Source organism: Staurois parvus, unplaced genomic scaffold (genome assembly GCF_062004578.1).
Source record: "Staurois parvus isolate SC_StPar_1 unplaced genomic scaffold, SC_StPar_1.0 ptg000166l, whole genome shotgun sequence".
Taxonomy (NCBI): Eukaryota; Metazoa; Chordata; class Amphibia; order Anura; family Ranidae; genus Staurois; species Staurois parvus.
This window is the reverse complement of record NW_028317962.1, coordinates 3,727,939-3,751,038: the sequence shown is the minus strand read 5'-3', so window position 1 is coordinate 3,751,038 and position 23,100 is coordinate 3,727,939. Positions and strand designations below refer to the sequence as shown.

Below are 23,100 nucleotides of genomic sequence, written 5' to 3'. Positions count from 1 at the left end.
GCACCGCTGGGCTGTAGTTGGACATCATGCTACATAAGGTACACTTGAATTATAAATAATTTGTACAAGCTCTGCCCCTTATGACATGTTTGACGATAAACTACTGCAAGAATGCACTAACATAGGGGCAGCTTATGGTATGCTCTTTGTATAGAGAAATACTTTGCAACTGTGGCGTGTGGCGGCCTAAAACGTCCTTGGTTATAGCTAAGTGGGAAAAGCAACTGCATGAAATGTTGCAGTGTTTGGAAAGCAAAGAGGAATTATTAAAGAGATGTGAGGAGGTATGCACTGAAATTTAAATGTCACTCTCGCAGGTGTGGTGGTTGCAGTAATTGTGGAAAAGATGAAAATAGTCAAAGAGTCCCTCATGGCACTGTTTCTGCTATTTTCTCTAGCAAACATTTAGCATTAACAGGGATGCATATTCCTACAATCACAGTTTTTATAGAGTTTATTCTTTCCCATAATGCCCTGTTAGTAGACATAAAGCTGGTACTGCATTACTAGATATACCTTAGCTCTAGTTGCCCCTTGGGAAATAATTGTTGACTCTCCAGTGAGAAAAATCTGTTCCTTTGTTACATGGCATATAACATTGCTACTTATTGCTAAATGACTACTCTAAGAGGTTCTCCTATAGGACATTATTAGAGTGATGCAAGATCGAATATGGAAACCAATTTGTAAAAAAAAAGAGAAAAGTGTAAGAGGTTATTATTTCAGTTATGTAGAAATTGTGGCCAAATAAGCAGACTGTGTCTGTGCTTGAATGGCACCTCTCAGGTTACAAATTCTGTGGTCAATGGTCCGCAAATGGTTTCCACGCATGCTGAAAGGAGTAGTCTCACTTCAGCGCTAAGGTTTACCTTGAGCTCTGTCAAACTTGCTTTTGTAGACAACTTTCTTTGATGTTGCTCTACAATGGCTTAAACTTTCATTAGTTTAATTGTGACCATCCCATGTGATTCTAATTATGAATTGTGAACAGAAATATTTTCTAAACATTGACACACATATGGCCATTTTCCCCATCAGGTGTTTATGGGACACTGCCAAAAACCAAAGGGTTTTAGAGGCAACCCCAAAGAACATTTACAAATTCCTTAAAGTGTTACTAAACCCACAACAGTAAAATCAGTCTGTATATGCAGTAAAGCATGCTGGTTATACTCACTGTGGAACCTAAGCTGTTAATCCTCCGCATTGTGTAAAAAGGTAATTTGGTCCTGTTTTCTCTGCCCCTCCTCTTCTTCAAATGTCCACTTGATAAGACAGAGTGAACCCGTAGCCACATGCACATGCTCAGTCTAGTGTGTAGTGCTAGAGAGGTTTTTTTTTTCTTGGGAGAGTGCATGTGATCACCACATGGCCAATAAGCACTGTCCAGACAGAGGTCAGGGGTTTTGCATCCTCCTAGAGCAGAAATAAAACTCCTCCTACAAGCTTTAATCAGAGCTCTGCTGAAGTCACAAGACTGCTCTACTGCTGATGAGAAAAGGTTTTTAGCAGTTTATATTTACTAAGATAATTGCATTTCCATGCTGTGTGTACTGTGGGACACCAGATATAGTGAATGCAGTGTCCTGGGTTTAGTAACACGTTAGTTCTTTTGATGGTGGGCATATTGGCAACTGGACACTTGAGTGCAAGGCCAATAGCAGAACCAAGACACTCAAGGTGGGGGGCAGGCCTACTGAAATCAATCACTATAATTTCTTAAGCTTAGGAAACAAGCAATTGCCTCTGTTATCTCTGCTGGCTCTTCACATTTGGATTAAACATGCCATAGGTACTTGAGTATTAACAGAAAATATTGAATAACTAATAAACGATTTTTTGTAAGGAATGAAGCCTAGGTTTGATTCACAAGTGCTTAGGTGTCCCAGCCCTGTACACAAACGTCTATATGCGTACAGCGTGTGTTTGAGAGATGAAAACCCAATATCCAGAGCAGGCTGTGACCTTCTGATTACTTTCCCGCAGAGCACAGCTAATGAAAGGAGATTCTATAAAATCTTCCTTGCTACATTTTGAGTAGTTAATATTATACCAGCTTCTACAAAAGCTGATTGGGTTTTAGGCTTCCTACGGCCTGGAAATACCATAAAGTCTTAGCTGGCCAAATGCTCTTCTTTACTTCTATATTGGAAAGGGAACAGAAAAAAATCCATCCACATATAATGTTAACACCACAGAAGTGGAGAAAGTAAATCCATAGCTCATGGTTTTGCAATATCTATAATGTTTATGGTACAGAAAAGCTTCTGGGAGGATAAACCTATATGTCAGAGTGGAGCAATATGGAAGGCAATCATATTGCGCAGAACACCAGAGATAAGTCTACATCTTATAGCTCTGCATGGTTTACAGTGTTTATGGCATTGTTTGCAGAACCTAGAATATAAACTTGAAGCTTGCTGTTAAGAGCTAGGCCTGGTGCTTTGTAACATCAATGGGCAGTGCTGAGGATAAAGCTGTACGTCATATCTCATTTGAACATATAAATAGTAATTCCACCTTTTGGGCTAAATGCATACTTAGAGTCACTAATGGCATATGAATAAATCAACAAACAAATTGACATTTCTGAAGTGATTTTGTGTTACATTTTCTTCCAGGTGATATGCAATTTAAAAAAGGTGCTCCTGGTGGCATTGAAATTTTCTAACAATTTTACCTAGAGTAAGGATGCAAAATAAAGATGGTCCAATGCCGAAGGACCTTTGTAATTTAATGAGTGTTTATAGATCTAAATCTGATCAGTCCTCCTAGAAGTGACTTGATGTGTTATTCATTAGTGTGCTAACCCATAAGGGCATAATAAGCATATTAGTACAAGAAGCATAAAGCCGCATCTGAGAAGACTGGCTATATTTTATACCTATAAACAGTCACTAGGTTAAAAAGATTCTTTAGGATTGGACCATTGTTACTTTCTATCCCAATATTGTTGCAGTCAGTGGCTGAGAGAGGTGCTATAGAAGAGGTGTATTGGAATGACCCATGCAGCAGTCTTTTGATTTAGGATCTCCTAAATTTAGGATTTCCTTCCATATGTTTCAAGTATGTTGTTACATGTACACACGGCTGTTTTAGTACACTGATTGCCAAGTTCAGCACTGTCTCCATCTTCCCTACTATAATCATTCTAAAAATAATTTCACCAGTCCATACAAAAAAGGGTGTTTGCAATATCTTCAAAGCATAAGCAGGTAGGACTGTTGCTAAAATGTTTTACATATACTTAGTAGACTGACAGGGGGCTGAACAAAATAAAAGAACATTCCATATATGCCCAACATTAGAAGAGGGTAGATGCAGGGCAGTATATTCTACTGGTGGGCATAGCACATACTTTTTCTGGCAGAGGTTTCTTCGTCCACATCGATCAATGTAATTGAAGGAATCTGTTAGGTTCTCTTTTTTCATGAAGCCCACAGGCTGCATGAAAAAAAGAACATTACATACAGTATATGCCCAACAAGTACCAGAAGTACAACAAGTACTGGCACATCGCTAGACTATGAGCGGTTATAACAGGATGATGCCTGTTTTTTTCTGCCAACGGTCAGCTTTCAAGTAAAAGCAATCCTAGCAGCTATTTAGCTGCTGGATTGCTTTTACAAGCAGAGGGTGGGGATGTCACATTCCCCTCCTGCTGCCTTCCATGGCTTTCTCCTGTCCCAGGAACCTGAAAATGCAGCCAATGCAATCAGATGCTTAAGGACAGAGTAGAGATCTAGAGTCTAATAGACCCCAGATTCCTCAGAAAAGTGTACCTGTCACTGGTTATTGCTGTCACAGGAGATATTTACATTCCCTGTGATAAGAATAAAAGTGATAAAAAATAGGGACAGTGTAAAAATAAAAAAAAACAAAATAAATTATGAAAAAAAAAGTAAAGGACCCCCATCCCCCCTGTGCTTCGGCGAAAAGAGCAAAAAGATGAAAGCAAGCATCGGTTCTGTGTCTGTATGTAAACAGCGATTGGATCATGCATATGAAGTATTACCACAAACCCCCTGACCTCTGTCTGGACAGTGCTGATTGGCCATGTGCTGATCACATGCACTCTCCCAAGAAAAAAAAAATATCTAGCAATACACACTAAACTGAGCATGTGCACGTTGCTACAGGTTCACTCTGTCTTATCAAGTGGACATTTGAAGAAGAGGAGGGGCAGAGAAAACAGGACCAAATTACCTTTTTACACAATGCGGAGGATTAACACCTTAGGTTCCACAGTGAGTATAACCAGCATGCTTTACTGCATATACAGACTGATTTTACTGTTGTGGGTTTAGTAACACTTTAAGGAATTTGTAAATGTTTTTTGGGGTTGCCTCTAAAACCCTTTGGTTTTTGGCAGTGTCCCATAAACACCTAATGGGGAAAATGGCCATATGTGTGTCAATGTTTAGAAAATATTTCTGATCACAGTTTCCAATTAGAATCACATGGGATGGTTACAATTAAACTAATGAAAGTTTAAGCCACTGTAGAACAATATCAAACAAAAAGTTGTCTACACAAGCAAGTTAGATAGAGCTCAAGGTAAACCTTAGCGCTGAAGTGAGACTACTCCTTGCACCATGCGTGGAAACCATTTGCGGACCATTGACCACAGAATTTGTAACCTGAGAGGTGCCATTCAAGCATAGACACAGTCTGCTTATTTGGCCACAATTTCTACATAACTGAAATAATAACCTCTTACACTTTTCTCTTTTTTTTTTTTTACAAATTTGTCTGCCCCTCCTCTATAGGAGAACCTCTTAGAGTAGTCATTTAGCAATAAGTAGCAATGGTATATGCCATGTAACAAAGGAACAGATTTTTCTCACTGGAGAGTCAACAATTACCGGTATTTCCCAAGGGGCAACTAGAGCTAAGGTATATTTAGTAATGCAGTACCAGCTTTATGTCTACTAACAGGGCATTATGGGAAAGAATGAACTCTAAAAAAAAACTGTGATTGTAGGAATATGCATCCCTGTTAATGCTACATTTTTGCTAGGGAAAATAGCAGAAACAGTGCCATGAGGGACTCTTTGACTACTTTCATCTTTTCCACAATTACTGCAACCACCACACCTCCGAGAGTGACATTTAAATTTCAGTGCATACCTCCTCAAATCTCTTTAATAATTCCTCTTTGCTTTCCAAACACTGCAACATTTCATGCAGTTGCTTTTCCCACTTAGCTATAACCAAGGACGTTTTAGGCCGCCACAGTTGCTTATTTGGTCACAATTTCTACATAACTGAAATAATAATCTCTTACACTGATATTTCTTCCACCTTGTAAGTGTTTTTAACCATTCTTATTAAAGCCACTTGTGGAGTTACTGCACTTAGAAGAGCCTTCTTGTCTCATCTCTATATACCATAGTTTTTAGATGCTATAACCTTCACACAAACCAATTAACCGCTTGCCCACCACCCTATAGTGGAAGTACTGCTACAGGGCGGCAGGGCTGCGCAAAATCATGTATATATATATATATATATATATATATATATATGTGATTTGCATTTCTGGGTAGAGCCCGGGTAGCCCTACCCACGGCTATTGGTGGCTAGAGATGTCAATCACCGAGTACCGGCCGCCACTCGGCAGTCGCCATGTAAAGCTGACAGTGGAGAGACCTCTGTTTAAACATGGAGCAAGCATGGACATGGTGTTTTGTATCTCTCGCTAGTAAAACAGCACAAAGCACACAGTTAACCATTTTGATCACCCAAAAGATAACCCCTTCCTGCCCAGTGTCATTAATACAGTGTCAGTGCATTTATTTGCACTAATCACTGTTTTGATGTTGCTGGAGATGTCAGTGGCACCTAGTGTCAGAATGACTGCCGCAGTCCCGCTATAAGTTGCTGATCGCCGCCATTACTAGTATAAAAAAAAATTCCACTATATATACTGCCATTTGTAGATGCTAGATTTTTTTTTAGCAAAGACATGTAACAAAATACGTTTTTGGCCTAAATTTATGATGAAATTTGATTTTTAAAATTTTTTTATTGGATATGTTTTATGGCAAAAAATATTTTTTTTTCACAATTGTCATTCTTTTTTTGTTTATATAACACACAGATGATCAAACACCACTGAAGGAAAGCTCTATTTGTGGGAAAAAGGGCATACATTTCATTTGGGGCAGCATTGACTATGCAATTGTCAAAGTAACGCAGAACCGTATCACAAAAAATGGCCTGGTCAGGAAGGGGGGTAAATCCTCTGGAGGGCAAGTGCACTTACTGGGATTTTTTTTTTTTATCAAAGACATGTAGCAGAATACATTTTGGCCTAAATTTAAGACTAAATTTGAGTTTATTGGATATATGGTGATCAATAATGACTAAAAGAAAGCTCTATTTGTGTGAAAAAAATCTAAAAATTTTTGTTTGGGTACAGTTTTGCATGACCGCAAAATTACCAGTTGAAATATCGCAGTGCCAAATAGCAAAAATGCTGTGGTCAGGAAGGGGTTAACACTATCTAGAGCTCAAGTGGTTACCCAGATATACTGTAGATCTACTCAGCAATGTAATTTATAGATAAATGAGTGGACACACACACACTGTATCTAATATAGCAATACTTCCATAAAAAGTAACTCCTGCAGTCAATAATTTATCAAACGTTTACAGTGAACCTGTCAGCCATTATAAACTTTTAAGAATCCTGCCCAAGAGCAGACACCATTATAAGCCTGCTATTAACTTCTAATAGTGAGACAAAGGGGTGAGTTTACTAAAGCCAAATAGACTGTGAACCCTGCAAGTGCAGTTTGCACTAATTTTCGTTAGTAAATGTAAATGCAGGAAAGATTCACTTTGTAAAGAATACCCAATCAGGTGCAAGGATAATAAAAGACAGCATTTTTTGCTTGAACATGATTGGAGGATGGAAATCACTTCATCCAGCTTCACCAGTTTACTAAGCTCTGGGGAAAAATGGTTTCTGCTCTTGGGCAGGGCTCTTAAAATTTTATAATGGCTGATAGATTCACTTTAAACTTTTGATAAAATTATTGACTGCAGCAGTTACTTCCTATGGAAGTATTGCTATAATAGATCCTTTGTGTGTGTGGTCACTCATTTATCTATAAATTGCATAGCTGAGTAGGTCTACAGTATATCTTGGTAAAAAGTGCAGCTCCGACAAGTCAGCACACAATGGTGCACCTATGCTTGGTAGCCAATCAGCTTTTAACCACACCTTGTTCAATTAAACTTTGGCCATAAATCCTGGAAGCTGATTGGTTTCTTTATAGAAGTGCACCTGATTGTGCACTCTCCTTGTTTAGTAAATTAACCCCACTGTCTTCTGTTCTACTCTGTGTATCCTGGACTGTTAATGAGTATGTTGCAGTAGAAAGGGTTGGCAAAGACACAAAGAAGAAGAGATGTCAGACAGGTAAAAGCATTCATTGTTTGTAGGGAGATCCATCACTCCTCATACTAAAACAATATTCTGCTTTTTTGTCTGGGACATTTGTTTTTTAAACATTGTGTCTCTTACAGGCTCTGCGACAGGGTGGGTGCTCCATGGAAAAGCTCGAATTGAAGAGACAGCAGCAGTGAGATGGAATCATGAAGTGGACATGTGTCAGCTCTGCTAGAGTGATGCAGTAACAGAAGTGCCCTATGGAGTGCAAAGTCCAGTCATAACTGTCACTGTGATGAGCCACACAGCAGATGAAGAGTCCTGCCCTGACAACTCCCACACACCCTGGTTGCCCTCAGAAGGGCCTGCAGGGCACAGAAAGATTTTGGCCCTTCTTTTGCTACGTTTTCTAATTTTAATATTATATGTCAGTCGAATGAGTTTCATAGCAATGTCTTCTAGATATTTGTGTTCCATTTTCTCTACACATTCTACTAAAAGACAATAGACAGCCATGGGCAAGGCCTGGTTTAGCATTGACATTGGGCTGTATAGAGGACACACAGACCTGAATAGTTCTTAGATGCTAATAAATGTAACTTTAAGAAATATATTGTATGTAATCAATGCAAGGTGAAGGATCAGGATGAGTAAGCGTTAGTTATCAGCCAAACTGTAGGTGTGCCATTACATTATGGAAGAATAGTCACTGTAGGTAAAACATAAATATTATGATCATGCATTGATTTAAAAGAACAATTGTGTGCAAGATGAAGAGACTTCCCCCTTCCTTCTCTAATCTTGGACTTCATGAAGTAGTTTAGACTCAACTAAACTCTTTCTGCTTCCAAACCAAGGTTACGCCAAATGGCGGCAGGAATTTTAGGTTTCATTAATAAAGTACAGACCACAGAGAGAACATCCTAATTGGAGGATAGACAGTCATGTCATTTTGACAAATCACACGACCAGGATCTCCTGGTGTTTTTCCCTCTATTGATTTTAATAGCGCTGCACTTGCTTTCAAAGTCCTAAAGGAGAGTACCAAGTCGATTTTTTTAAAGTAAATTGCTGTGTCTTATAAGTGTGTTTTCTTTTGAAACAGAAATGGAAATTGAAGTGCTATACCACTGCTAAGAGGTCCAGATACAACTTTATTCCAATAAAAGTCAGACACGATCCAAAAAGTGTCTAATGAATTTTGGGGGTCCAAGAGCCCCCCCTTCATCAGGGTTTGATTGGCAACACTTGCAGTGGACTAAAAGTGTACTGGGCAGTTAATTCTACTTTTTCCAGTGTGATTTCAAGCACAGGCCTTGGAATCAGCTGTTTCGACACTCTTGGATTCCCAAAACGTGTTGAATACTTTTGGGATAGTTCCCCTGACTTTTATTGAAATAAAGTTGTATCTGGACCTATTAGCAATGGTATTGTGCGTCAATTTTAAGTTTTTTTGTACATTGCATTACAAGGTAAGCCTACTGTAGAAATCCTGTGGGGTATAGAAGCCATCTACCAGAGAACCAGATCATTTACATCAGCATGCATACTTCAAGATAGCAATACCAGTGAGATGACCCACTGGTTGAGTGTGAGTTTTCCACTTTATTAGTGAAAGTTCACACCAGAATTACTATATGCACATTAAAAAACAATATAACATGTGTACCTTAATACATGCCAAGCACCATGTTTTATAGCACAAGGGGCAGCTGAGCGACACCATGGGGTGCATTTACTAAAGGCAAATAGAGTATCCACTTATTGCAAATAGACTGAACTTAGTAAATGTGGTAAAGCTCTGCTGATTTCCATCATACAATCACGAGTAAGAAAAAATGCTGTTTTTTTTTTAATTTTCCTTACACGTGATTGGATATTTTTTACAAAGTGAAGCTTTACCACATTTAAATTTACAAAGGAAAATGAGTGCAACTGCAATTTCAAAGTACACAGACTTTTTGCCTTCATTAAATCCATCCCCATGAGTTGCATACCATGAATCAACACTGAGGAGTAAGGTAACTGATAAACAATGTACTATTTAAATTTCATTTGTGCCTGTAATTGGGCTTTCAAGTACAAACATTCTTAAAAGAAAACCAGCTGAAAAGAAAAGCACAAATCATATATACAGACGGTAAATAAGACTAAAGTAATATTACAGCGAAACGAAATAGTGCTGGCCTCTGAACCCAGCTTTACAGTTTGATGTACTGCCATGCCACTTTCCCTCTAGACATTTTAAAGTATAGAAATTAGCAAAAAACAGCTAGGTGTTCTATTAAAGACAACACCCTAAATGTGTTTTTGTTCTATCAGTACTTAGCATTCTTGGGCCGCCGAGGAAACAATGCGCTGTAAATTATTCTAACATCTCATATTGTAAATAAAGCACAATTACTAATACATTATAAGACGGCCATAAAGCATTGCTGACGGGTACAGTAAAGCGTCAGAGTGACTAGGGCATGAAATGTGCTTTGTTTTGTTTGGCTGTTATGCTTTGATTGCTTTATCTATACTGTAATGGAAAAACTAATTATTTATATTAGCATGAATGCAGTATTTTCTGTGTTTTTAAAAGGGATCCATCACAGAACAGTCTCATACATCACAGAAGTATTCTTTAATGCCGGCTCATTGCAATTATGTGTCAGTTTTATGTTGCTTAAATGTTTTAGTAGCTGCATGCAAATACTAATTATGGAAATGCATTATGTCTTCAAAATGTATAAAATTCTGCGCTCATTAAAGTGCAATGTTGAAGTTCTGTTTTATGGCTAGAATAATTTTAATAATAAATATGATGACTTTCTAAGGTAAAATACAACTCATTTTGTTTAACCACAGAGGTTTAACCACTTAAGAAAGCAAATTTGTCTATGTAAGGTGATTATCATATTTTAAGCATACCTGTCATATGGAAAAAGACATAAAAAAAGACATGCTTAGGAAAAGAAAAAGGCATACTAAAAAAATGTGAAAAATAATTCTTGTGGAGAGACTGTCTAATATGCATCCATAACTGGATAACATATAGTTTATATGTAGATTTACTAAAGGCAATAAGACTGTGTACTTTGCAAGTCTGATTGCACTCATTTCCCCAAAGCTTAGTAAATGTGGTAAAGTTCTGCTGATTTCCATCATCCAATCATATGCCTTTTTAAAAAATGTTCCTTGCACCTGATTGAGTATTCTTTACAAAGTGCAGCTTTACCACATTATGTTTACTAAGGAAAATGAGCACAACTGCATTTGCAAAGTGAAACAGTCTATTTACCTTTAGTAAATCAACCCCATAGTTTTCTAGAGCACTGTGTATCATAGTGTATTCTTCAATAAAATACTACTTTTTCACCATTTTTCATACAATTATTCATCTCAGTTCTGCTGATCTCCCTCCAGACTTTTTCAGTCACTTTCTGTCTACATGCATTCACTCCAGCGTAGGCTCTGGAATTGCTTTCTCATAGTGACAACAGTAATCCAAGCCTCAGAAATGTATGTTGGCACAGCTGCTTGTACTCTCCATCAGGGGCACAAGAGACAGGCAAAAGTTTGCCACTCAGCCCCCTGGGGTTGCATGAGAGAAATCAATCAATTCCTCCTCACATGCTAAACAGCGTAAATAGAGGAATCCTTGCTACCATCTATTGTATATCCAAACCATGCCTGGATCTGATTAGATGCAGGCTCTGTCTGGCTGAACATTTTCTGACTTACACCTTGTCAATTGAAAGGTTGAATTCTGTTGAGTGGAGGGGTGCTGACAGGGCCACCCACAGCTTGAATTTTGGCCAACATGAATTGTCTAAAATTTGAACTATGGAAGACCACTTTAAAGTGGATTTTAACCTTCAGAATAGACTTCCCTCAACTCCAACCCTCAACTACTTGAACAGAGCAGGTTTTTCTTATCTTTTTGAAATGAAAAATGTGTAGCCCAACCTGCCCCGTGCATGTCACTTACACAGGCAAATGACGTGCACAGTGCTTGCTGTGCCTGCTGCAATATGCACGTCACTTATCCCAGGAGGTATAGCCATTCATAAAGGAGGAGGAGGGGTGTGCCTAGTGCTGTGTCAATGGAAGGCGCACAGGCTGAACATGGAGGAGCTGGAGAGCTTCTTGATGACATCACATTCAACACGGTACGGAACCAAACAGTGGTAAAAAAACAAGAGGATCTCAGGGGGGACAACACTGGATCCTCTGGGTGGGTGAGTATCTAAAATGTGCAGAACGGACTACCAGGTAAGCAGGGGGCTAAAGAAAATGGGGGGGGTGGGTGAAGATCCACTTTCACAACAAACACAGGAGCACAATTGGGAGATAGTTGTCACTCTAAAGCAGGTAGTGCCTGAAGAAGGAACTTTATGTCAGGATCATCAGGTATTATTTTAATAAATGCTATTCTAAATTCTATTAAAGTCTGTATTCTTAACCCAAAAGTAGCCTTTATTGCCCTCAGCCACCTCCAAATCTCAGAATTCCTACTTATTTTGCTGCTGTCATCTGGCTTCTCTTTAGAGAGTGCCTACATTCATGCTCCATGGTCCCACTGTATGTAGGAACACAGCAACGCTCTCTTTGTCGCTCTCAAGATGGACCTTGGATTATGGGATGTGTAGTGTGCATAGAGCAGTGCACGTGACTGCAACGAACATGCACTGCTCATCTTAAACAAACGGAAGGAGGGGTTCGGGAGCTCACGGATGAAGTTAGAAGGAGGAAAAAAAAACAGTAACAAACAATTTAATGAAAAATAGATTACAGGGCCAATAGTAGTAGATTTGTAAGATTATTTTTGGAGTGTTTTTTAGTGTCACTTTTAACATTAAAGAGATTTTAGAGATTGGATTTACATCTATTATTATTATTATTATTATACAGTATTTATATAGCGCCAACAGTTTGCTCAGCACGGTACATTATAATGGGAGACAATACACGACACAGCACAGTAACAATACAATACAATACACGAGGGGTTCGAGGGCTCTGCTCCTCGGAGCTTACAGTCTAGGAGTCCATCTACTTTAACTACTTTCTGACCCGCTGACAGTAAATGTACTGTGAAATGGTGGCAAGTGCAGGCACAGCAAAAGGTACATGTACATCACCTGTACTCTTGTGCGCAAGAATACTTCCTAGGATGCACAGCTGTGACGCCGTAAGCTGCTGGGGTTTCATGTGATTGCTATGGATTGGATTTCATTCATGAACATTTTGCTTCCTGTTGTGATGCTTAGATTGCCCCACAGCTATCACATGGGACTTGGTTACCTGCACCATGAGATTAGCTTTAGTCAATCACAGCATGTCAACAAAAAGAAAGCTGTCTTGAATGGAAAGCCATTCATGACTAGTACCTATTTCTTATAACAGTGAACATCACTGTCATAAGCAATAACAGTGTGAAAAAAAAATCCCTAATCACCCCCCAGAGTAGTACAGTGTCACCACTGCACTGTTTGAGCCCATAGGGCCCATAGGGAAATCAATTCAATTTTAAAATTTGATTTAAGTAAATGTATGATTTAAATTGAACTTGTAATTGTCACAGTCAGTCAGTTCAGTTCCAAAGTCTAATACAATTCTTAGGTTTGAAAAAATTCAGGGCCACTGAATTTTGCATACATTTTTCTATTGCGTCCAAAAATATTGATTAGTTTTGATATACCAATAACAAATCCACCCAAATTGTTGAAACCAAAAACTAATATATATAGCAATCTTTTGTCAAAAATTGCAACATTTTTATAATCCACCCAGACCAACTAATATATACAACGCAAATGGCGAAGATGCAAAATGAATTCCAAAAACACATTGGTTCAACATAACGAATATGACAAAATTAAATTCTTCAACGAATGAATTCATTCTAAATGAAACAAAACAAAACTTTCCAGAGTACACATCTAGAGGTTTCAACACACATGTGTTCTACATTGAAAGTCAAGGGTCATGGGGAGGTATTCATTTTAAAAAAATACAACATTTTTGTTACAGTAGCTTGATGGGTTAGGGGATCTTTGGGAGGTGGTTAGTGAATACTTGAATGTTTATCAAACTGGGGGCCCATCTGGGGAATAGTCCTCCCACTTGGTCATTGGTTATTCTTATAGAAGTTAGGTCTCCCGGGGGAAAAAAGTAAGAATTTGTAACGTCTTCGAGCCAGTTGAGGCTATTCTAGTTATGAATTGTGCCAAAGATCCCCTGCTGGTTACATTATCAAAACGTTTTATTGTTTGTTCTCTTTGTAAAGATTATGTTATTTTTTGAACTTTCTAAATAAAATGGCTTCTGTGGCCCTTTATACCCATATCACGCAATTCATGTTCTTATTTTCTGGCCTAGTAGAAAGGCTGAGTGACAAATTCTTTAGTCATGTTTATATAAAAATCAGCATTGAACATGTTGGAAAAACCAGTATACTAACTTAATATAATGGCAAAATTGAGTATACCGATCCATATTTCTGAAGTCACTACTGTGCATGATAAACATGGGTATATCTAAGTAAAGTGGCCTTGGAAATCATTTTAAAATGCAAACATTGTAGTTTCCCTTTACACAGTGGAAGGGGTTAAGATGTTTGCAAAGGCAAAATGATGTGATTTCATGGACATGCACCTCAAAGTGGTGTCTAAGGAACAGTACAGTGGAACCCCCCGCTGACCACTTTCACACTTTCCAGTATCTACCTCTTGCTGAGATGCATTCCTCAACAGGCTTTTTATGTTTTGGCTCTGTAACTAACTAGCACTGCTAAGATCCTGGATCTCTGAAATCTGAGAGTTTTTTAAACTCACCTTCTTGTACAAAGAAAGATTAGAAAAGCACTGACTGGATTCAGATGTTATTCCCAAGATGGACCCTACCTTCTGTAGTTCTTTTCAATGAGTTATAGGATCACATTCAGTCTTGAACAAACAATCTTTACAGGGATAAAAAAAAGCCATGGAGTTGATTTACTAAAGGCAAATAGGCTGTTCATGTTGCAAGGGAATTGTCACTTGCAAGGGAATTATGTTTGCTGAATGTGTTGAAAAAAATACCCATTCATGTGCAAGGAAAAATAAAACTAGAATTTTTGCTTTCACATGATTGGAAGATGGAAGTCAGCAGAGCTTCTTGTCAATACCTAAGCTAAGGGAAAATTTCCTTGCAAAGTGAACGGCTTTTTTTCCCCTAAGTAATGCAGGCCATAGACGGTTCGAACATCGGCAGATTTTTTTGTCCGAAAAACAAAACATTGTTCGTTCTGTAACCCAATGTTGCCACCAATGAGTTTGAAAATTGGTTGTTTTTCATGAACTTTCCAGCATGACCGATAAACAAAATGAGGAGGAACCACGAAAATTGGTCGATGCCATTGCCTCACTATCAGTGCGAAAATTTTGAACTGTCTATGGTCTGCATAAGTCAGCCCCAATATCTCTGTATCAGATTTTTATATAAGTTACTAAATATGTTTTTCAGTGTTTTAAATATGGTCTTGCATTATATCCCTCTTGTATTGAACTGTATTGTTGCTGTATTGTCTCCCTTTATATTGTAAGCGCTGAGCAAACTGTTGGCGCTATATAAATCCTGTATAATAATAATAATAACCACTGCAGGGAACAACTATTCAGTATTTAAAAATTCTTTGTTCACCCAAACCAACCCCCCCCCCTTCCAAGTTTCCAATATCTTTAATTGTCCAAATGTGAAGGGGCATTTCCAAGTTTGTTCTTGCATTTCCCAGTGTAGTTGGGGAATAGAGATTATGCTCTTTGATTGGAGGTGGTTGTTGTCCAAATTAGGTAAATGGAGTTTGTTTCTACTGGGTCAAGGTACTTCTATTGAAGATGTTAAAAAAATAGTTTTTAACCCTGATTAAGCCATGTAACCCAAACATTCTATAGAAAGATGTAACGGGCTTTGTTGTGGCATAAAATTGCATAGCAAAATAATGTTTTGTGTTTGTAAAATGACCCATAAAGTGTGATCTTTTAAAATAAAGTGTGGAAAATTTTGAAAACTCATGAACCTTTGTCTTACCATAGGACCATACAGTATGTTGTAGCATTATGCAGAGAATTAACTAAGTTTTTCATAATTGTTTAGGGCCAACACATGGCAATGCACCTAGTCTATACTTTGTTGCAGTGCCATTCAGTATGGTTGGCCCCCCAATATACCAGCAGTAGCAGAACAGCAGTACATCATTGTACATACCGTGCATTGTGGTGTGCTGCATTTTGAACAAAGGGACATGTACATTTTTTTTATCTGTTGTGATGCATTGGCAACTCATTCATAATAAATAGGCTTCCCTAATGCAATGCATATTAACGCATGTCATAACATGCTCTAACACATATGTGTTCATGCACCATAACAGATTTCTTTAGTGTGATTAGGCCCTTTTTTTTCAGCTCCTAGAAGCTGTTATCAGCTATTTATTTCTGCTCCTAGAAGTTAAAGAGTGTTATCCTATGTGTTCATGCACGCATGTTTTAGTCCCCGGTCACACCGGTGTGACTTGTCATGTGATTTGATGCAATTCAAATCGCATGATAAGTCGCACCCTATTGTCCGCAATGAAAGCGCTCATATCAGTCATATTGGTGCAATCCTGACTCCAATTTTGAAAGCACTTCATGAAATCACACAGATGTCTTCCAAGTCGCTCCTGAAGTCGGGCTGATATCCATAACAATCTGTAATGTACTGTGAAAATGCTAATAAAACGCAAGCGCTCCCAAATCCTCCTAAACACTACTAAACGCCACTAAAATACTACTAAAAATGCTATTACTGATGTTTATTACACGCCAGTGTGCATGGAGCCTAAAAGTGATATTAAGGTTCATTTTTTTCATTAAAATAGCAAACATGTTATATTTAGCTGCTCTGTGCAATGGTTTTGCACAGAGCAGCTAGATCCTCCTCTTATCAGATCCCCCAGTGGCGCTGCTGGCTCCTCCCCCCTGCCGCTTCCTATCCAGACCAGGGTTGTTTACATGTATTCAGGCACAGCTAGGGCCCACCTCATGCTCTCTGCACACAGGTTTATCCTGACAGCAGCAGGGGCCGATGGCCCCTGCATCTCTCAGTCAAGCGTGTGAGATTCGGGAGAGGGGAGAAGAGCTGCTGCAGATGTGTACAGTCCTGGATCGAGATCAGACTCAGGTGAATGTTTAGGGTGGCTGTGGGGGAAGCTGCACTTAAGGCAGAGAATGCATTAGGGTGTATAACCTTTTACCTTTATTAGTACTTTAATTTTAAAATTGTACCAGTATACATAGCAATCCTGCCATGTATTTTCATCTATCCATCAACTAGCCTTTGCAGTTGCTTGATATGCTTTCAGATGTGCTATCCCCTGCCCCTACTTGCTGTTTAGTCAGTTAGTTACCAAGCCCTCCTCCTGTCTGTCAACGCTCCTTGGGCAAGGAGTGGTAACGTAGGCTAGGTTCACACTTATGCAGGTTGCAGCTGATGCATTTTTCTTGGTATGTTTTGCATGTTGATCACCTTTTTTTTCACGTTTTTAATGTGTTTTTTGAATGCATTTTGCATTTTTTGGGATGTGTTTAATGTTGCTAGGGGGAGTGTCTGTTGTCATGCAGGAAACACACTAAAAACACAAGTACATGCATTTTGCATGCGTTTTTTTTTGCGGTTCATTGGAAGTCTATTACACGCAAGATGCAATCTGCTGCTGGAAAAGAAGTCCTTGAACCTTTCAAAAATCTGCACCAGCTAAAAATGCACAGATGTGAACTAAATCAATAAGAAAACACTGAAAGCTGCATACGTGTGAACCTAGGGTAATTAATGTAACAGCAAGCAGAAGCAGGTGAAAGCACTGTTACCAGCATCTCAAGCAAATGGAAAGGCTTATATTTGGTTGCATTTACAAAATACATGGTGCGATTACTTTGGATAGTGGCACTACTTTGAAATAAAATAGACACCACTGGTAAACAGATTTAAATTTCTTTACAAGGCTACTCTTAAACTTAATACACATGATCATAAAATCATATGAAAAACAGTGCTTTTGAAGCAAATGTACAATAATCTGGTCATCAGTACACAGCATTCATCCGAAATTATTTGAAGTCCCAGCACAAAAAATGTTCTCGTATGATACCAGATCATACGATTTTCGTTTTCAGTTTTTGTCCAAAAATACAATACAAATACATTACAATACATAACATAATTTCCAAATTTATATTCTGTCGTATAAGACTTTTCATAACTTTAGCAACCTCTTCATTTTCGATATAAGACTACCATGCAAAAAAAAATGGACGATCATTCATCCGATATTCTCGTGTGTTTGAGGCTTTTCTTTCCAATACTTAGATATGGGTGCATATTAAGAATAACACAAACTCCCCGGCTTTCAATATCTTGAGATGCCCCTTCCAAAGCTTTCATATTCACCCTCTGTCAAGTCTCCTATACAGACAAGCAATGGGGTTTTATGTCTCCTGCTGCATTTTTTCCATAACATAAAATGATGATAAATTTAGAGACCAGCATGAGAAACCCGTGTAATGCAATGAAATAAGAAGAGAGGCAGAATCAAGAAATGAGGTACATGGTCCTTATCACTGATGTCCCTACAGAGATGCAGGAAGCAAGAGTGTGAATCAACCAGCCTTCATCAACTTATAGCTGAAACATCAGTTTTCTGTGGTCTCTAATTCCTAAGGGCTAGTAAGGAACTTACCAGTTCCTGCTACACAGAAGCACTGAACATATATTTCTGAATGAAAAGATGTTTGCATTCCATATTCTGTAACATCAATTTAAATATAAAGTTTCACTGTCCAATTCAGTCTAATAAGAAAAATGTAATATCCCATTGATGTGTCTAATTTCCTTAATTCTTGTTTCTCTGCAGTGACACAGCTTCTAAACTCCTCTTTGGTGCTGTGGTCCACTAAGTCCCTCTTGGCGTCATGCTCCCTAAGCACTTATATAGGCTGTTCTCTCAGTAGTCATTATTACCTTCACCAGTGAAGACAGCTAAATCTATCTTGCTTCTCTCCCTTTTTACTTTTCATTTGTTCCATGTTACCAGCTGTCTGTGTCCTATCTCCCACTTACTGTTTGTTAATTCTTGGTTACATCCAACATAAATTGAGGTTGATAGTGTTACCCTTCGCTATCATTTTTACCCCATGCCTCATTTTTCACTTTTGATGCTCCAACAACTCTGAGATATAAGCACAAGGTATATACTATTGTGTACCAAAAATGTATTTTAATCAAATGAAAAAAAACTCTGTAAGAACACTAGTATATCTTCCATTAATAATATTCTAATGTCCTGTAGGCTATCAATTTTTTTAAAAATGTTTTAATATTATATAAAGCAATAGGATCAGTATAGCCTTTATTTACTTGATGAACACATGTCAAAGTCTAATAATAGAGTGGGTCGAATTAGGTAAAATAGATATTAAGGGCTGCCCTATGTGTACCGAGGGCCACACCTATGTAATGTTGGTAGGAAACAATGGTAACAAAACATTATAGTAATAGTAGTAACCTTCAATGTTAACAATAACATTATATAAAGTATTTGAGTCCAACATTACATATGCATAAGCTGAATAAATTGAAGAACAGCCTGAACCTCATTTAGTTTAATTTCTTAAATAGGTTGAGGTTACATAGATGAAGTCAGAGGGCCACATTTAGCAAAGAACATTCCAGCTGGACATGCCCGATTTAGAGCAACTGTATTTTTTTTTTTAAGCGGTATAGATGTAATCTAACCAAGTTTAAAGTAAACATTGGTATGGTCCTGTAATACAGTTTTTAAGCAGGCCTGAAGGGATATTTGGTCCATACTAACTGTGGAGTTCACAAGAGGGTGGAGCCGAACAGACATTGGAGTTGATGGGTTGATTTAAAAAAAAGATAAAAAAAATATAATATATTATAAAAAACAAAATAATCTCTTCACTCTGCAAAGTAATTTTCCCTTAGCTTAGTGAATGTGGAGAAAATATGATTTGCTAAGAATACCCAAATATATGCAAAATTCCCTTGCAATGGAACAACCTATTCACTTTAGGAAATCAATCCCATAGGTTGTTTTATCTATACGATAAAAGTGACTACACATTCATATTGCAACAGATGTACAAAGCAGGGCGGACTGACAACTCATGGGGCCCTCGGGCAATAGGGGATCATGGGGCCCCTGTGTCCTTGCCCAAACTCGAAAAAGCCTATGAAAAAGGAACAAGGGGCATCTCATGGGGCTCCCTACTGACCCCGGGTTCTCGGGCAGTGCCCGAGTTTCCAAATAGTCAGTCCGCCCCTGGTACAAAGTAAGTATGTCAAGTTCTAAATGTCTTTCTTCTTCTGCAAGTTAGAAAAGCACAAGCAAGCATCTAATTTATTACAAACAAATAAAAGGAGAGATTTCCAAAATGGACTGGAAACCTCATGTATGTTGTTATACATAATGAGATTGTAAAGTTAAACAAATGTATCCCGTTAGCATCCCCAAATGTTTTTTGTCTGATTTTGGGAATATTCAAATGCACCTAAGGATAAATTTTTGTTTTTACTGCTAAAATAGAATTTGTGAGTCCAGTTGTCAAGCTTCAGAGCTTGAAAGACAAAAATAAACTGAACAATAATTGGAAACTTTACTGCTAAATAACCCAAAACAAGCTACAATCTAGTTTCTAGGTGTTGACTATATCCAAAACTCCTTTTCGAGGTAGAGTAGATCACCCTTTAAAGCTCTATACCCTCCTTTCTCTCTCTTTATTTTGTTTTAGTTTTTCTATTCACACTTTTTATTTTCAACTTCATTCCTATTTATATGAAAAATCCTGCTTAGGCTCTGTATAACTGACTGTACAGAACTGACTGTGAATTGTAGAAACAAATACAATTCACCTCATGAAGCATGGCAAGGACAATACATTTTTTGTCAGTGTTATTTATTATTAAATGCAGAATGGCAGAAACCATATTGTTGTATTGACCCATTTTTATACTGCAAAATAAAAAAAAATCACATTTAATAAAAAGTTTGAAAATAACAAAAAAGAAGGTATTGAATTTTACTAAAGTATGAATTTTACTAATAGGTCCACTGTTGCACATACAGAGGCAAAAGAGAATGGTATTGTTTCATATACTTTTCGTAAACCTGGGGATATATACAGGTTTTTTGTTGCTATTGTTATTCTCACTTTTCCTCATTTCTAGCAGGTCCATGGCAATCTATGCACACACTAACCTGGTCTAAATAAACAAAAATGGCAAAATCAAAGAAAAAAAGAAAGAGTTGCTGGACTCAAAAATTGTATATGTGTTCATATACAAGTTGATGGTAACTCTTGCCGACTTGCCCTAGGCTACTTGGAGAACACAAAGTGGGAGGGGGTCCCACTGCATGGGCACCTCTCAGCTTGAAAAGTCTCAGGTGAACAAAAGGTTCAGAGTGCAAGAATTTTCTAATGACATGTTCAAATTCGAACATAAAACAGCCCTGTGATCCATGAATAAAGATGACTTAAGGCAGAGACGGCATTATCTACAGGCTCCAATGGAGGACCCTTAGAAGCAGTTGTCAGGCCAATATGTGGGCTAGACACAGGCATGCTTAGCTATAATAATCGGTGTGTTGAGAAGCAATCAAAGCAAGAAGGGAAAATAAGATAGCGAGAGGATATCAACTATGAGGCTCTCTGGGACAAGCCCAAATGGTCCATGCATAAGACATATTCGGTCATGTTAAGAGAGTAGAGACAAAGCAGAAGGGAGGAGAAAATAAGGAGGGAGGGTGGAGAAAGGGAAACTGCATTGGGTGTGGAAAGACACATACAAGAAGGTGATCAGGGAACCCCTATAACTTGGGAGATGCAAGAGGTGCAAAACTTTGTTGGTTGGGGAAGATCAATGCAGGCTGTTCAAACTAGTAGTCTCCAAACTGCAGCCCGGGGGTGAGATGTGGCCCTTTTCTTACTTTTATCTGGCCCTTGGGGCACTATTCCTTTCACTGATATGTGGTACTTCCCACTGACACCAACAACAGGGCAATAATTCCCACACTGACACCAACACTGTTCACTTGCACTAATGCCAGCATATTTTCTATTCCCACTGACCACAGTCTGGCCCCCCTAAAGTATGAATGAAAGTAAATTGGCCCTTTGTTTAGAAAGTTTGGAGACCCCTGGTCCAAACCATCCAGGGCAGGGTCGGACGATATCCTTTTATACTCTTCCGAATAGAAGTCCAACCAATAAAACCAGGTTTTATTGAATTCTATGGACATCCCTTTGAGAGAGCTGGTTAAGTCTTCCATGTGATAGATATCTTCAATGTAGAGGTAAGGGTAACATTTTAATCACCACTGTGAGGGGGACATTCTTCACACCAATGTAATAGATATTTTCCTAATAAACCCAGAAAGACTCATCTTTGCAAGGATTCCCTGAGGCCTGAAAATTATTTCAAGAGGTATTCTGGGGTAAAAAGGTGGAGGAAGGTTGAAATAGAGTGTTATATATGTAATTTGACTGTGTTATGAGAGATAGGGGTGTGTTGATGAATGTACCACTCCAACTCAAAGGGGCTTCTGTACACAGTGGTTGCAAACATTCTCCTGCTACCTTACATGGGCTGTCAATAGAAAACCTTGGAATTCACTAAGAATAAATATATTTTACATTTCAACATAGTTGGGTGTTCAAAATATAAACATAACTTTATTAGGATGACCAAAGATATGCATATTAAAGCAGTGGTAAACCGGTAAAAAAAAAGTTTGTCCCCTGTAAGGTTTATGCAATAATGTGCTAGTATGGTCTGCATACTAGCATATTATGACATACTTACCTTCAAGCAAAGCCCTCCAGCAGTGCACTGTCACTGCTGCTGTGGCTTCCATCTTCACCAGGTCTTCCTTTCAGAGTTCTCGGGCTCTGGCCATTTGAATGGCTGTGCCATGATGACGTCACTCCCACACCCATGCGCAGGAGCCATGACCACAGCATGACACTCCTCATATCACTGCATACTGTGTGCCCTGAATGCAGATCGTCACTAGGCATGGCCAGATGATGTCATTGGCTATTGCCGAGTTCAACTTGCAAATTAGATAATATCTGAATATACAGTAAAAGACAACAGAATATAAAGTCCAATATAAGTGTGTTTCATTTTAAGGACATTTGATCAAAAGCTGTTTAACAAAATATGTGTAACACATGCCTTACTGAACTATGACAAGTTCACACACACCTATGTTAAGATAGCACATACTCACATGTAAAAATGCTGCAGCACCACGAACACAAAGTTTAAATGTAAATAAATCAGCACCTTGTGCAACGGAAAGGACAATCAAAAATAGATTTGCTTTCCTACAGCTCCTGATGGACAGCTGGGTTTGACAGACTAAAACTGATTGAGTTCCCCTGGGGATGGCTCCCTGTCACCGCCGAGCTGTTTGCTGGGAAGTTAAGCAAGTCTCTGATTTAATTAGAAGTCACACTGACGGACAAGATGAAGAAAAAAACCACACACCATTTTACAGATCCTTTACTCCATCTGTGAGCGGAGGTTCAGGCGAGAAGGTGTTTAAAAACATTCTGTGATTTAGAAGGAATTTTTGCAGAGAGCGAAAAAAAAAACATTTTAGAAAT

General features: G+C 38.4%; 1 protein-coding gene across 2 annotated transcripts in view; it reads right to left on the bottom strand.

Annotated features, from left to right (window-relative positions):
• The window catches only part of ASTN1 (astrotactin 1), a 715,149-nt gene that overhangs the window by 472,764 nt on the left and 219,285 nt on the right, over positions 1 to 23,100 (bottom strand). The gene's annotated exons all lie outside the window — the stretch shown is intronic.